Genomic DNA, 15099 nt, shown 5'->3' on the forward strand with positions numbered 1-15099 from the left:
CATCTCTTGAGAGAAGGAATGGGTGACTTTTTGGGTCGAGACCCTTCTGTCTCCCCCTCCCCTGACTCTCAGTCTGAAGAAGGGTCTCGACCCGAAACTTCGGCCATTCCTTCTCTCCAGCGATGCTGCCTCACCCCCTGAGTTACTCCAAACTACAAACCCGCATGTCTTTGGAATGTGGGAGGAAACAGGAGCACCCGTAGTCAGGATCGAACCCGGGTCCCTGTCACTGCAAGGCAGCAACTCTACCGCTGCGCCACCGTGCCGCCCTTATATTTTGCACCAAATGTTTTAGTCATAACATTCCCTTTATCGTACATCTGTACACTGTGGACGGCTCGACTGTAAGAATGCATCGTCTTTCCGCTGACTGGTTTGCACGCCACGAAAGCTTTTCCCTGTACCTCGCTACACGTGGCAATAAACTAAACTCAGCAGCAGTTTAAAAAAAAAAGCATTTTGATATCGAAAAATAAGCCTGGTGAAGATGGCGATCGATCTTTGATAATAATGATCAAAGATTCAATTACATGCGATCTTCGACAATAACGTGGACATTTTCAAACCAAGCCAGTCCTTTTTTTCTTCTTTTTCTTTTTGTCCTATTTTTCTTATTTTTGCTATTCCTCTCTTCTTTCTTTCTTTCATTTACTCACTCTTTGGCTACACCACTTTGGTAGTCTAGGGGTTCTATCTTTGCACATTTCACTTTTTCTCTTTCGTGCTTCCTCTCCTTTCTTTTCTTCCAACTATAGCTAAAGGTTAAAATTGAAGCTGTACAACAATTGTATTATTTCATTTGCCATTGGTTCGGTTTTTGTATATTTGCCTCGAATAAATAAAAAAACAAAAAAATAAAAAACCAAGGATGACAGGGTCTGAAGAAGGGTCTCGACCCGAAATGTCACCTATTCCTTTTCTCCAGAGATGCTATCTGATCCGCTAAGTTAGTCCAGCTTTTGGTGCCTGTCGTGAGCTCCTCGCACATGAGCAGAGCAGTTGGAAAATATATTTGTAAATTTTACAGGGAAGCTTATAGCAATAACAATTTCCTGTTGTGTAGAAGTCCATTCCAATTGTTTATGTCACAGATGTTGTACGGCAACGAAAATGAACGCCATAAAAATGGACTTGCATTTAATGTTGAACCGTTCCTGACCTTGGGACATCTTAATGTCTGTTTACAGTTAATAAATTATGACTGGATGTACATGAAAAGTAGGGGGGGGGAAGAGTCAGTCACTTGCCAAACTTGCCCGTTCAACAAATATCTGGGTTGTGTAGGAAAGACACAGATGATGAAGGTGGACACAAAATGCTGGAGTAACTCAACGGGACAGGCAGCATCTCTGGAGAGAAGGAATGGGTGACGTTTCGGGTCGAGACTGAAGAAGGGTCTCGTCCTCCAAACGTCACCCATTCCTTCTCACCAGAGATGCTGCCTGTCCCGCTGAGTTACTCCAGCATTTTGTTTCTATCAAAAATGATTTAATGATACTTGTGCAGGAAGGAACTGCAGATGCTGGTTTAAACCGAAGACAGACACAAAAAGCTGGAGTAATGCCCCTGTCCCACTTAGGAAACCTGAACGGAAGCCTCTGGAGACTTTGCGCCCCACCCAAGGTTTCCGTGCGGTTCCCGGAGGTTGCAGGTGGTTGCCGGAGGTTGCAGGTAGTGGAAGCAGGTAGGGAGACTGACAAAAACCTCCGGGAACTGCATGGAAACCTTGGGTGGGGCGCAAAGTCTCCAGTGGTTTCCGTTCAGGTTTCCTAAGTGGGACAGGGGCATAACTCAGCGGCTCAGGCAGCATCTCTGGAGAACATGGATAGACAATAGACAATAGGTCTAGACAACAGAAGTAGGCCATCCGACCTTTCAAGCCAGCACCACCATTCAATGTGATCATGGCTGATCATCCCCAATCAGTACCGTTCCTGCCTTCTCCCCATATCCCCTGACTCCGCTATCTTTACGAGCCTTATCTAGCTCTCCCCTGAAAGTATCCAGAGAACCGGCCTCCACTGCCCTCTGAGGTGAGGTTTTGGGTTGAGACCCTTCTTCAGACCTCATCGTCATGTGTACCTAGCTACAGTAAAATTCATGGTGCATACAATCTGGTAAAATCATACATCAGGCAGTAGTTCTTTACGTCCAAACTATTTTCCGTTTAACACAAAATGCTGGAGTAACTCAGCGGGTCAGGCAGCATCTCTGGAGAGAAGGAATGGGTGACGTTACGGGTGAGAATTATTTTTTTAAATCACTGTACTGTACATCATTATACTATTTTATGATAGAGAATATAGAACATGTGTACAACAAGGAACAGTACAGGAACAGCCCTTTGGCCCACAATATCCCTTCCATGTTCTGTACCTTTTCAAACCTCTCGTTTCCCTCTCTCCTGAATTTCAGTCTGAAGAAGGGTCTTGACCCGAAACGTCACCTATTCCTTTTCTCCACAGATGCTGCCTGACCCGCTGAGCTGCTCCAGCATTTTGTGTCTATCTTCGGTGCAAACCAGCATCTGCAGTTCCTTCGTACGCGTCCTAACCATTTTTATTTTATTTTATTGTCAAGTGTACTGAGGTACAGTGCAAAGCTCTTAGTTACGTGCTATCCAGTCAGCGGAAAGACTATACATGATTACAATCAAGTTGGCCCCAGTGTACAGATACAGGATAAAGGGAATAACGTTTAGTGCAAGATAACTTCCAGTAATGTCTGATTAAAGACAGTCCGAGGGTCTCCAATGAGGTAGATGGGAGGTCAGGACTGCTCTCTAGTTGGTGAGAGGACGGTTCAGTTGCCTGACAACAGCTGGGAAGAAACTGACCCTGAATCTGGAGGTGTGCGTTTTCACACTTCTATACTTTTTGCCTGATGGGAGAGTGGAGAAGAGGGAGTGGCCGGGGTGAGACTGGTCCTTGATGATGCTGCTGGCCTTGCCGAGGCAGCGTGAGGTGTAGATGGAGTAGGAAGGGGAATAAGGTTTGGTGCAAGATCAAGCCAGTAAAGTCCGATTAAAGATAGTCTGAGGGCCTCCAATGAGGTAGATAGTAGGTCAGGACCGCTCTCTCTAGTTGGTGGTAGGATGGTTCAGTTGCTTGATAAGACCAGGCCCCTCTACATATAGTTTGATCGCTATAATGTCACGGAAAGTTGTAATCTCACTTTTGAATGCAATGGGTGACATAGAGATTAACAGGAAGGAAAATGGGCAGCCCAGAGTGGCCCAGCTGGTAGCGCCCCCCGTCTCGCAGCACCAGAGACCTGGGGTCAATACAAAGGAGGGCACAGCCTCAGAATAAAAGGACGTACCTTTAGAAAGGAGATGTGGAGGAATTTCTTGAGCCAGAGGGTGGTGAATCTGTGGAATGAATTGCCACAGACGGCTGTGGAGGCCAAGTTAAGGTGGGGATTGACAGATTCCTGATTGGTCCGGGTGTCAGGAATTATGGGGGGGGGGGAGAAGGCAGGAGACTGGGGTTGGGAGGGAACGATAGATCAACCACACGATACGATAGAACTTTATTCATCGCAGGAGGGAAATTGATCTGCCAACAGTCATAAAAAACACAAGATACATGGAACAAATTCAAGTGACGAGTGGAAAAGATTGGGGATGTGCGCAAAGATTTGGGGGGGGGGGGTGTGGAAGGGGGGATGGGAGTCAGTCTACCCCATGACAGAAGGGAGTAGTTTTAAAAAAAAATTATTATTTTTATTAGAAGCAGTGTACAAAAGTATAAACCGCGACGTATGACATAATACATTTATTGTACAGCTTCAAGTTAAATTTTAGCTAAGATGAAATAGAAAAAAAGAGAAAGAGCAAGAAACATAGAAACATAGAAACATAGAAATTAGGTGCAGGAGTAGGCCATTCGGCCCTTCCAGCCTGCACCGCCATTCAATATGATCATGGCTGATCACCCAACTCAGTATCCCGTACCTGCCTTCTCTCCATACCCTCTGATCCCCTTAGCCACAAGGGCCACATCTAACTCCCTCTTAAATATAGCCAATGAACTGGCCTCGACTACCCTCTGTGGCAGAGAGTTCCAGAGATTCACCACTCCCTGTGTGAAAAAAGTTCTTCTCATCTCGGTTTTAAAGGATTTCCCCCTTATCCTTAAGCTGTGGCCCCTTGTCCTGGACTTCCCCAACATCGGGAGCAATCTTCCTGCATCTAGCCTGTCCAACCCCTTAAGAATTTTATAAGTTTCTATAAGATCCCCTCTCAATCTCCTAAATTCTAGAGAGTATAAACCAAGTCTATCCAGTCTTTCTTCATAAGACAGTCCTGACATCCCAGGAATCAGTCTGGTGAACCTTCTCTGCACTCCCTCTAGGGCAATAATGTCCTTCCTCAGATTTGGAGACCAAAACTGTACGCAATACTCCAGGTGTGGTCTCACCAAGACCCTGTACAACTGCAGTAGAACCTCCCTGCTCCTATACTCAAATCCTTTTGCTATGAAAGCTAACATACCATTCGCTTTCTTCACTGCCTGCTGCACCTGCATGCCTACTTTCAATGACTGGTGTACCATGACACCCAGGTCTCGCTGCATCTCCCCTTTTCCTAGTCGGCCACCATTTAGATAATAGTCTGCTTTCCTGTTTTTGCCACCAAAATGGACAACCTCACATTTATCCACATTATACTGCAAAGAAAGAGAATGAACGAGAAAGTGAATGTGTAAGAATAGAACCACTAAACTACCAAATGAGCGTAGTCGAAGAGTGAGTAAGTAAAAGAAATAGGAAAAACGTAAAGAAATATAAAGACAAAAACGGAATAAAAAAGTGTTGATATACAATGTTGATAGCCACAGGGAAGAAGGATCTCCTGTGGCGCGCTGTGCCGATTCTTTTTTTTTTTCTTTTTTTCACTTAAATTTTTATTGATTTTTAAGAGATATTTTCAAAACAGTGCAACACCATCACCATAAATAAAACAAAGTAAGAAAAACAGCAATCAAAATAAAAAAATAAGTAGATGGGGGGAAAAAAAAAAAAGAGGTAAATTTAAAAAAAAAATTGGAATAAGACCGTGTGGTTCACTTAGCAAATTAAAAAAAGAAAAACCATTACATTGATTAGTTATCTGGAGATAATTCAACATTCATACAAACATACCATCTAGTTCTATATAACGCAATCTTCCCATATCTAGCTTGGCATTTGTCTAGTTGGTGTCATGGGTCAAATAAACAGTCCATTTTCCCCCAGATCTTCTCAAATGAATTCTCCTTGACTCTCAAGGAATATGTCAGTTTCTCCATATTAAAGATGTCTCGCACAATTTCTAACCACTGTTCCTGTTTTGGACTGTGCCGCATCTTGATTGAATGGCGGAGTAGTCTCGATGGTTCAAAATCCGCTCCCATGACTTATGAACATGTGCATAATGTGGAATGTGCTCAGACGTCCTCGTTTGGAAGGGCTGACAGAAATGCACGGTTTGTTTTGTTGGTGAGAAAGTTGCAGAGTTGTGAGATAGAATGGACCTGGCTGACCTCTAGTGCTTGGTTTTCAACAAGGCTGATATTGGAAGTCAAGCAAGTAATTAAAAACGTTGGCAGATAGTAATTGTTTATTACGAGGGGAATTGAATGTAAACACGAGAGAATATCCTTCAGTTCTATGGAGCAAAGAAGGGACTACATCTGGAATACTCTACTGAGCACAGTGTCGGTCTCCTTATTGAAGGAAGCACGTCAATGAGTTACAAACAGTTCAGGGAAAGGTTAACTGGACTGAATGTGTAGGAAGGAACTGCAGATGCTGGTTTAAACCGAAGATAGACACAAAAAGCTGGAGTAACTCAGCAGGACAGGCAGCATCTCAGGAGAGAAGGAATGGGTGACGTTTCAGGTCAAGACCCTTCTTCAGGTTGAGAGTCATGGGAGAGGGAGACACAGAGATATGGAAGGTAAAGGTGTGAAAATGACAGATCAAAGCAGACGGTGATAAGGAAATATAGAATATTTCAGAAAGAACTGCAGATGCTGGAAAAATCGAAGGTAGACAAAAATGCTGGAGAAACTCAGCGGGTGAGGCGAATTCCATCTATGGAGCGAAGGAATAGGCGACGTTTCGGGTCGAGACCCTTCTTCAGACTGAGGTCTTGACCCGAAACGTCACCTATTCCTTCGCTCCACAGATGCTGCCTCGCCCGCTGAGTTTCTCCAGCATTTTATCTACCCAGGAAATATCGAATGGTTCATTGTTGGCTGAGGGGAAGGTGGCAAGGAGGCATTCAATCTGTAAACTAGTCAGAGAATTAGAGTGGGGGAGGGGAGAGAGAGGGAAAGCAAGGATTACTTGGTTAGAGAAGTCAATGTTCATACCGCTGGGGTGTAAGCTGCCCAAACAAAATATGAGGTGCTGTTCCTCCAATTTGCGCTGGGCCTCACTCTGACAATGGAGGAGGCCCAGGACAGAGAGGTCAGTGTGGGAATGGGAGATGAGAGGGGGAGTTAAAGTGTTTAGCAACCGGGAGATCGGGTAGGTCTAGGCGGACTGAGCAGTGGTGTTCACAGTGATCGTGAGCCTGTGCTTAGTCTCGCCGATATGTTCTATACTCGCTGGAGTTGAGAAGAATGAGGGGGGATCTCATTGAAACATACAGAACAGTGAAAGGCTTGGATAGAGTGGATGTGGAGAGGATGTTTCCACTAGTGGGAGAGTCTAGGACTACAGGCCATAGCCTCAGAATTAAAGGACATTATTTTAGGAAGGAGATGAGGAGGAATTTCTTTAGTTCGAGGGTGGTGAATCTGTGGAATTCTTCTCCAAAGAGGGTGTGGAGGCCAAGTCAGTGGATATATTTAAGGCAAAGATAGATAGATTCTTGATTAGTACGGGTGTCAGAGGTTATAGGGAGAAGGCAGGAGAATGGGGTTAGGAGGGAGAGATAGATCAGCCATGATTGAATGGCGGAGCAGATTTGATGGGCCAATGGTCTAATTCTGCTCATATCTTTTATGATCATAATATATCGGAGTCAACAATGAATAGGGAGACACACAAAAAAGCTCGAGAAACTCAGCAGGTGCAGCAGCATCTATGGAGCGAAGGAAATAGGCAACGTTTCGGGCCGAAACCCTTCTTCAGACTGATAGGGGGTGGCGGGGAGAAGGAAGGAAAAAGGAGGAGGAGGAGCCCGAGGGCTGGGGGATGGGAGGAGACAGCTCGAGGGCTAAGGAAGGGGAGGAGACAGCAAGGGCTAACAAAATTGGGAGAATTCAATGTTCAAGCCTGCCAGATGCAGGCTCCCCAAGCGGAATATAAGGTGCTGTTCCTCCAATTTCCGGCATTGTGTATAGGGAGACATGTGGAAAGATTCAGAAGGCTAGGTTAGTGGCTGAAAGAGGGAACATAAAAGAGAGCATGCTGCCTCACCCGCTGAGTTTCTCCAGCATTTTTGTCGACCTTCGATTTTTCCAGCATCTGCAGTTCTTTCTCATACAAGAACCTGAGATGTTTAGCCAAGGTAGGATGGGATTTGAAGAGATTTCTAGCAGCAGGGGAAACTGTTTGAAGAAAAGGGGTTAGAAACATAGAAACATAGAAAATAGGTGCAGGAGTAGGCCATTCGGCCCTTCGAGCCTGCACCGCCATTCAATATGATCATGGCTGATCATCGAACTCAGTATCCTGTACCTGCCTTCTCTCCATACCCCCGATCCCTTTAGCCACAAGGGCCACATCTAACTCCCTCTTAAATATAGCCAATGAACTGGCCTCAACTGCCTTCTGCGGGAGAGAATTCCAGAGATTCACCACTCTCTGTGTGAAAAATGTTTTCCTCATCTCGGTCCTAAAAGATTTCCCCTTTATCCTTAAACTGTGACCCCTTGTTCTGGACTTCCCCAACATCGGGAACAATCTTCCTGCATCTAGCCTGTCCAACCCCTTAAGAATTTTGTAAGTTTCTATAAGATCGCTGCCTCAAAAAGGCTGGCAGTATCATCAAAGACCCACACCATCCTGGCCACACACTCATCTCCCTGCTACCTTCAGGTAGAAGGTGCAGGAGCCTGAAGACTGCAACGACCAGGTTCAGGAATAGCTACTTCCCCTCAGCCATCAGGCTATTAAACCTGGCTCGGACAAAACTCTGATTATTAACAACCACTTTCTGTTATTTGCACTTTACTAGTTTATTTATTCATGTGTGTATATATTTATATCATGGCATATGGACACATTTATCTGTTTTGTAGTAAATGCCTACTATTTTCTGTGTGCTTAAGCAAAGCAAGAATTTCATTGTCCTATACAGGGACACATGACAATAAACTCACTTGAGATCCCCCCTCAATGTAAATTCTAGCGAGTACAAGCTGAGTCTATCCAGTCTTTAAAGACAGTGAAGACAGGACATTTTTTCTATTGTTTGCACTTTAGTTTCTCTGCTTAATTTTCTGCTGTTCTTTGAGGAAGAACCGTGGCGCAGCGGTAGAGTTGCTGCCTCACAGCGCCAGAGACCCAGGTTCGATCCCGACTACGGGCGCTGTCTGTGCGGAGTTTGTACGTTCTCCCCGTGACCTGCATTGGTTTTCACTGAGATCTTCGGATTCCTCCCACACTCCAATAGATAGGTTGCTAGGTTAATTGGCTTGGTATAAATGCTTAAAAAAATAGTCCCGAGTGTGTGTGGGATAGTGTTGGTGTGCGGGGATCGCTGGTCGGCGCGGACTCGGTGGGCCGAAGGGCCTGTTTCCGTGCTGTATCTCTAAACTCAGCTAAAATAAACACAAAATGCTGGAGTAGCTCAGCAGCATCTCTGCAGAAAAGGAATGGACGTTTCGGGTCGAGACCTTCTTCAGACTGAGAGGGCTTTTCCACTTGTTAGGCTGCAGGTATTCCGCTCATTTCACACTGGTTCCACGCTCCCTCTTCAAACTCAATGAGGTCTCAGCTCCCACTCTCACCTTCAACTCACCAAGGCCCCAGTTCCCAAACTCCATCTCCACCTGCCTGTACCCTGAGCACTTCCTCTCCACTGGGCCCCAGTTCCCATACTCCCTTCACGGGAAAATTTATCATAATATTGCATAACTTTCGTTCAAATATTCGTAACAGATGGTTAAGCTGAACGCCAGATTTACTGGTTAGCAAAAATTTAACTTGAAGTCTTCATTGACTTTCATGTCTTTACTGTCCCACTGAGTTACTCCAGCATTTTGTGCCTATCTTAAGTCTTTATGGATGTTTATTTTTTGAGATGCAGCACAGGAAACTGGCCCTTCGGCCCACGCTGACCAGTGATCTCCCGCGCACACTAGCACTATCCTACACACACTAGTGCCAATTTACAATTTTGGTGATGCAGGCTCGAAGTGCCGAATGGCCTACTCCTGCACCTATTGTCTATTGAGATGCCCTCAACTGGAAACCCAATGCACAGCTGACAATCTCGCTGCCTCCAATGAAGATGCTGCGATGTGTGTTCAGCTCTGGCTGAACAATATCTAATCTTGTGATGTGGACTCGATAAGGAGAAGAAGCTCTTGGGGCCAACGGAATCAAGGGATATGGGGAAAAAGCAGGAACGGAGTACTGATTTTAGATGATCAGCCATGATCACATTGAATGGCAGTGCTGGCTCGAAGGGCCGCATGGCCGACTCTTGCACCTATTTTTCTATGTTTCTTAATGCAAATTGTAAAGTAAGCCTAGAAGTTGTAGAAAAAAGCTGTGAAGGAAAGCCCTTCACTTTCACAATCGTGACTAATCCAAGGTCATCATTTATTTCTCTTTTTTTGCTGCCTGCTTCCAATATGTTGATGGAGTGGGAACAAAGTCTATAGATGCCAACCTCCTCAGAGCTCTTCCTCATAACAACTCTTCAATGAAAGGTGGGAGGGGAGAGATTTAATAGCAACCTGCGGGGGCAACCTTTTCACACTAAGAGGTTGAAAGGTATAAGCAAGGAGCTGCCAGAGTGGCACAGCGGTAGAGTTGCTGCCTCACAGCGCAGGAGACGCGGGTTCAATCCCGACTACGGGCGCTGTCTGCACGGCGTTTGTACGTTCTCCCCGTGACCTACGCGGGTTTTCTCCGGGTGCTCCAGTTTCCTCCCACACTCCAAAGATGCACAGGTTTATAGATTAATCGGCGGTAAAATTGTAAATTGTCCCTAGTGTGTGTAGGACAGTGTTAGTGTGCGGGGATGGCTGGTCGGCACGGACTCGATGGGCTGAAGGGCCTGTTTCCACGCTGTGTCTGTAAAGTAAAGTAAACTGAACTAAACTAAAAAGCCTAATCTTTGTAATTTTTGAACCACTGCCACATTTGGAGACTCGGGGAACCTAAGACAGGAAGCGGTTATTATCCAGCCCTCTAGTTTGGTTTAGTTTAAATTTAATCTAGTCCTCTCCTGTGGCTTTCTGCTGAACCAAAAACTTGTTTATTTTGCTGTTATGGTTTAAATGACGAGCCACATATTGATTCAAGCAAATACCTATTCTGAAAATTGAACATGCACTAAATATACTTGTCCCTTTATTTTTTGCTTTCACTAACTAGTGACACATTTAGATTGTTAATATACATTAAAAAATATGTACATTTTCTATTCATTAAAATCGTTAATTTCAGCATCTACACTAGTCCCACCTGCCCGCATTTGGCCCATCTCTCTCGAAAGCCTTCTTTTACAATTTAGTCTTCAGAGATATAGCGCAGAAACAGACCCTTCGGCCCACTGAGTCTAGGTATGTTGCAAAGCCTACCTGAAGCGTCGCTGAAAATCTGTCGCTGCGGGTGTGCGCGATTTTGGCGCCGTTTAGAGGGGGGCGGGTTTAAAACGCGATATTCTCTAGGCTGTTCAAATCGAAGATGTTCAGCCTTGTTAATTATTAACGAAAAATCGCTGGAAGACCCCGTCGCAAAAGCTATTATTAGTTTTAAAGGCCTTGGATAATAGTTATAGTAGTTTAAAAATCAATCTCTAAACCCGCGACCACTGACAGCCGTCAGGGTCCCATAGAGCAAACCACATTAAAAAGGGCTTCTTAAGATCCCTTTATACAAAGTTTAATATTGCGAGTAGCTCATTTTGGGCCCATTATATCCCGCAGTATTTTTCTGGGCATTTGAGGGCACAAATCTAGCGCAATGTGAACGTTCTAAACCAGCGCGTTCACAGGATCCCACTAGAAAGCTGATTTAAAATGGACTTTAATTTACAGCAATTGAACACTAAATTCCTTCCATTTGGCCTATAAATTAATGTAAATGAGATTTTAAAATCATGTTTTATTGTGAATTATTTATGAATATTATTTGCACACTTAGGCTATTTAAAAATGTTAATCATTTATTAAGAAATGGATAGATGTTTAGATCTAGTAATTGAAGTTTGAAATTAGCTACATTTGGGTAACTAACTAATTATATGCTTTAATTTCAGGTCATCCAAGTAAGATTATTTTATATTTGTTTCAGAATGGTTCAATCTACGATAACTGAAAATTTCATTCTGTTCTCTTAATTTTTAAGAAAGTTATGGGCTTTTGACTGTCCACGATCACAGCTTTTTTGTTACGTCCATAGAAAATCAATAGGGAACAAGATGCTAATTTCCGAGTATGAAAATGGCCATAACTTTTTAAATACATGAGATATGAAAGTGAATTAGGTGCCAAATTAAACTTCTTTTTATGCTTTATCTGATGGGATAAATTACAGACTTGAGTTTTTAAATCTCAAAATTTTGTAACATTGCTACTGAGTCCGCACCGAACAGCAATCACCCCGTAAATTACCACTATCCTACACACACTAGGGGAAATTTTACAATTTTTCCAAAGCCGATTATCCTACAAACCTATACGTCGTTGGATTGTGGGTGGAAACTAGATCACCCGGAGAAACCCACGAGGTCACAGGGAGAATGTATAAACCCCGTACAGACAGCATCTGTAGTCACTATCGAACCCGGGTTTCTGGCGCTGTGAGGCAGCAACTCTACCACTGCACCACCATGCTAACTAGACTAACTGGGTTGGTCATCTTGGTCGGCACAGGAGAATTGGGCCGCAAGGCCTGTTTTGTGCGACATGACTCCTTCTTTGATGGGAAAGGGATGAAGTCAAGCAGATCAAAAGGGAGACACAAAATGCTGGCGTAACTCAGCGGGACAGGCAGCATCTCTGGAGAGAAGGAATGGGGGACCTTTCGGGTCGCGATCCTTCTTCAGACACGAAACGTCACCCATTCCTTCTCTCCAGAGATGCTGCCTGTCCTGCTGAGTTACTCCAGCATTTTGTGTCTATCTTCGGTTTAAACCAGCATCTGCTGGTCCTTCCCACACAGTTCAGAAGAGGGAATGGTTAACTTTACTACACACCGCAGCCCATTAATTCTCTCCCTGGCAAATTGGCAAACATAATTACCCCAATATAATGTTACAGGGTGAACTATGTATCGAAAATGTTGCCTTAGAGGGTAATAATAACACAATTGGATATAGACCTTCCCCCCCCCTACTAAAGTCCAATTATATTTGGGGATTTTGTTACTGATTCGGTTCCTGCTTTCTTTTCTAAATCATTTTAAAATCAGACGTAAAATTCTGACATTTTCAATATTATCATAATGTTAATAGTTTAAATAATATTTTAATTTCAGTTCTAACTTAGTTCAGATAATTAATACAATTAACTTGCAATCCGTCCATTTCAAAAGTAAAAGATTACTATTATAGTACACTTAAAAGAGATGTGATCATAGACAACAGACAATAGACAATAGGTGCAGGTGTAGGCCTTTCGGCCCTTCGAGCCAACACCGCCATTCAATGTGATCATGGCTGATCATCCACAATCAGTACCCCGTTCCTGCCTTCTCCCCATATCCCCTGACTCCGCTATCTTTAAGAGCCCTATCTAGATCTCTCTCAAGAAAGTATCCAGAGAACCGGCCTCCACTGCCCTCTGAGGCAGAGAATTCCACAGACTCACAACTCTCTGTGTGAAAAAGAGAGTGTCTATTGTGTCAATATCATCTATTGTGGCCTCCATCTTTCCTGAGTCATGGATGCAAGCTCTGCTTTGTTCTGTATCTTCCCATACCTCTAGTTTCCCTCTCCCTGACTCTCAGTCTGATGAAGGGCCTCAACCTGAAACGTCACCTATTCCTGTTTGGCAGAGATGCTGCCTGACCCGCTGAGTTACTCCAGCATTTTGTGTCTGTCTTTGGTGATAAACTGACTATTGTGTGTGGTTGCATGTTTTCAATAATGGGTTAAAGTTATTTGTTGACCATAAGAGGCAAAGGGCTTAAGGAGCTAGAGCACCAGAGACCCGGGTTCAATCCTGACCTCGGCTGCTGTCTGCGTGGAGTTTGCACGTTCTTCCCCCTACATGGAGTGGATGAGAAAGTGGGATAACATCGAACTAGTGTGAATGGGTGATCGAAGGTCGGCGTGCACTCGATGGGCCGAAGGACCTGTTTCCATGCTGAAACTCTAAACCAAAGAACAAGTACAAAGCTCATTTATAGTTGCTTTGGTGAAAACCACAGACACTTAGGGTCCCTCCTTGCTGGTCCAGTTTAGTTTTGAGATACAGCGCGGAAACAGGCCCTTCAGCCCACTGAGTCCGCACCGACCAGCGATCCCCGCGCACTAACACTGCCCTACACACACACACACTAGGGACGATTTGTACATTTTATACCAAGCCAAATAATCTCCAAACCTGCACGTCTTTGGAGAGTGGGAGGATAGTGAAGTTCTCAGAGAAAACCCACGCAGGTCACGGGGAGAACGTACAAGCTCCATAGAGACAGGCACCCGTAATCAGGATCGAACCCGGGTCTCTGGCGCTGCGAGGCAGCAGCTCTACCCGCTGCGCCACCGTGCCATAACCTGGGGAACCTGGTTGAAGCAACGGGAGGACATCTCTGGCACCAGTTCTGGACCGACCGTCAGATCCAGGGCAATCCAGCCCATTCAGTATTGCACCAAACCAATGTGTACCTTGATCAGACAAAAGACTCCATCTATAGATTAGCAGTGATGACCAACAATAATAATAATAATAATAATGGATGGGATTTATATAGCGCCTTTCTAATACTCAAGGCGCTTTACATCGCATTATTCATTCACTCCTCAGTCACACTCGGTGGTGGTAAGCTACTTCTGTAGCCACAGCTGCCCTGGGGCAGACTGATGGAAGCGTGGCTGCCAATCTGCGCCTACGGCCCCTCCGACCACCACCAATCACTCACACACATTCACACACATTCACACACAGGCAAAGGTGGGTGAAATGTCTTGCCCAAGGACACAACGACAGTATGCACTCCAAGCGGGATTCGAACCGGCTACCTTCCGGTTGCCAGCTGAACACTTAGCCCATTGTGCCATCTGTCGTCCCAATGATAAGTGAAGCCATCTAGCTTACACAAATTACAATGGAAAGTAGATTCCAGTACAATGTCAGATCTACAAGGTAAATGAGACAAAGAATGTAGGGCGGCACGGTGGCGCAGCGGTAGAGTCGCTGCCTCATAGTGCCAGAGACCGGGTTTCGATCCTGACTGCGGGTGCTGTCTGTACGGAGTTCGTACGTTTTTCCCCGTGACCGCGTGAGTTTTCTCCAGGTGCTCTGGTTTCTAAACTCACACACTTAAAAGAAGTCCAGGTTTGGAGGTTAATTGGCTTTGGTAAAAATGTTTCCCAATTGTGTAGGAGGTAGACAAAATTGCTGGAGAAACTCAGCGGGTGCGGCAGCATCTATGGAGCGAAGGAAATAGGCGTTGCAGGTAGATTCATGCCAGAGACCCGGGTTCGATCCTGACTGCGGGTGCTGTCTGTAGGGAGTTTGTACGTTCTCCCCGTGACCTGCGTTGTTTAGTTTAGTTTAGAGATACAGCGCGGCAACAGGCCCTTCGCTTTTACAGAGGCCTATTCATCTACAAACCTGCACGTCTTTCAGATGTGGGAGGGAACCGGAGCACCCATGTAAAACCCACGTGCTTGCATGGAGAACGTGCAAACTCCACACAAACAGCACCCAAGGGTTGGGATGGAACCCGGGTCTCTGGCGCTGTGAGGCAGTGACTCAAGTG

The sequence above is a fragment of the Amblyraja radiata genome, chromosome 18 (genome assembly GCF_010909765.2).
Source record: "Amblyraja radiata isolate CabotCenter1 chromosome 18, sAmbRad1.1.pri, whole genome shotgun sequence".
Classification (NCBI taxonomy): Eukaryota; Metazoa; Chordata; class Chondrichthyes; order Rajiformes; family Rajidae; genus Amblyraja; species Amblyraja radiata.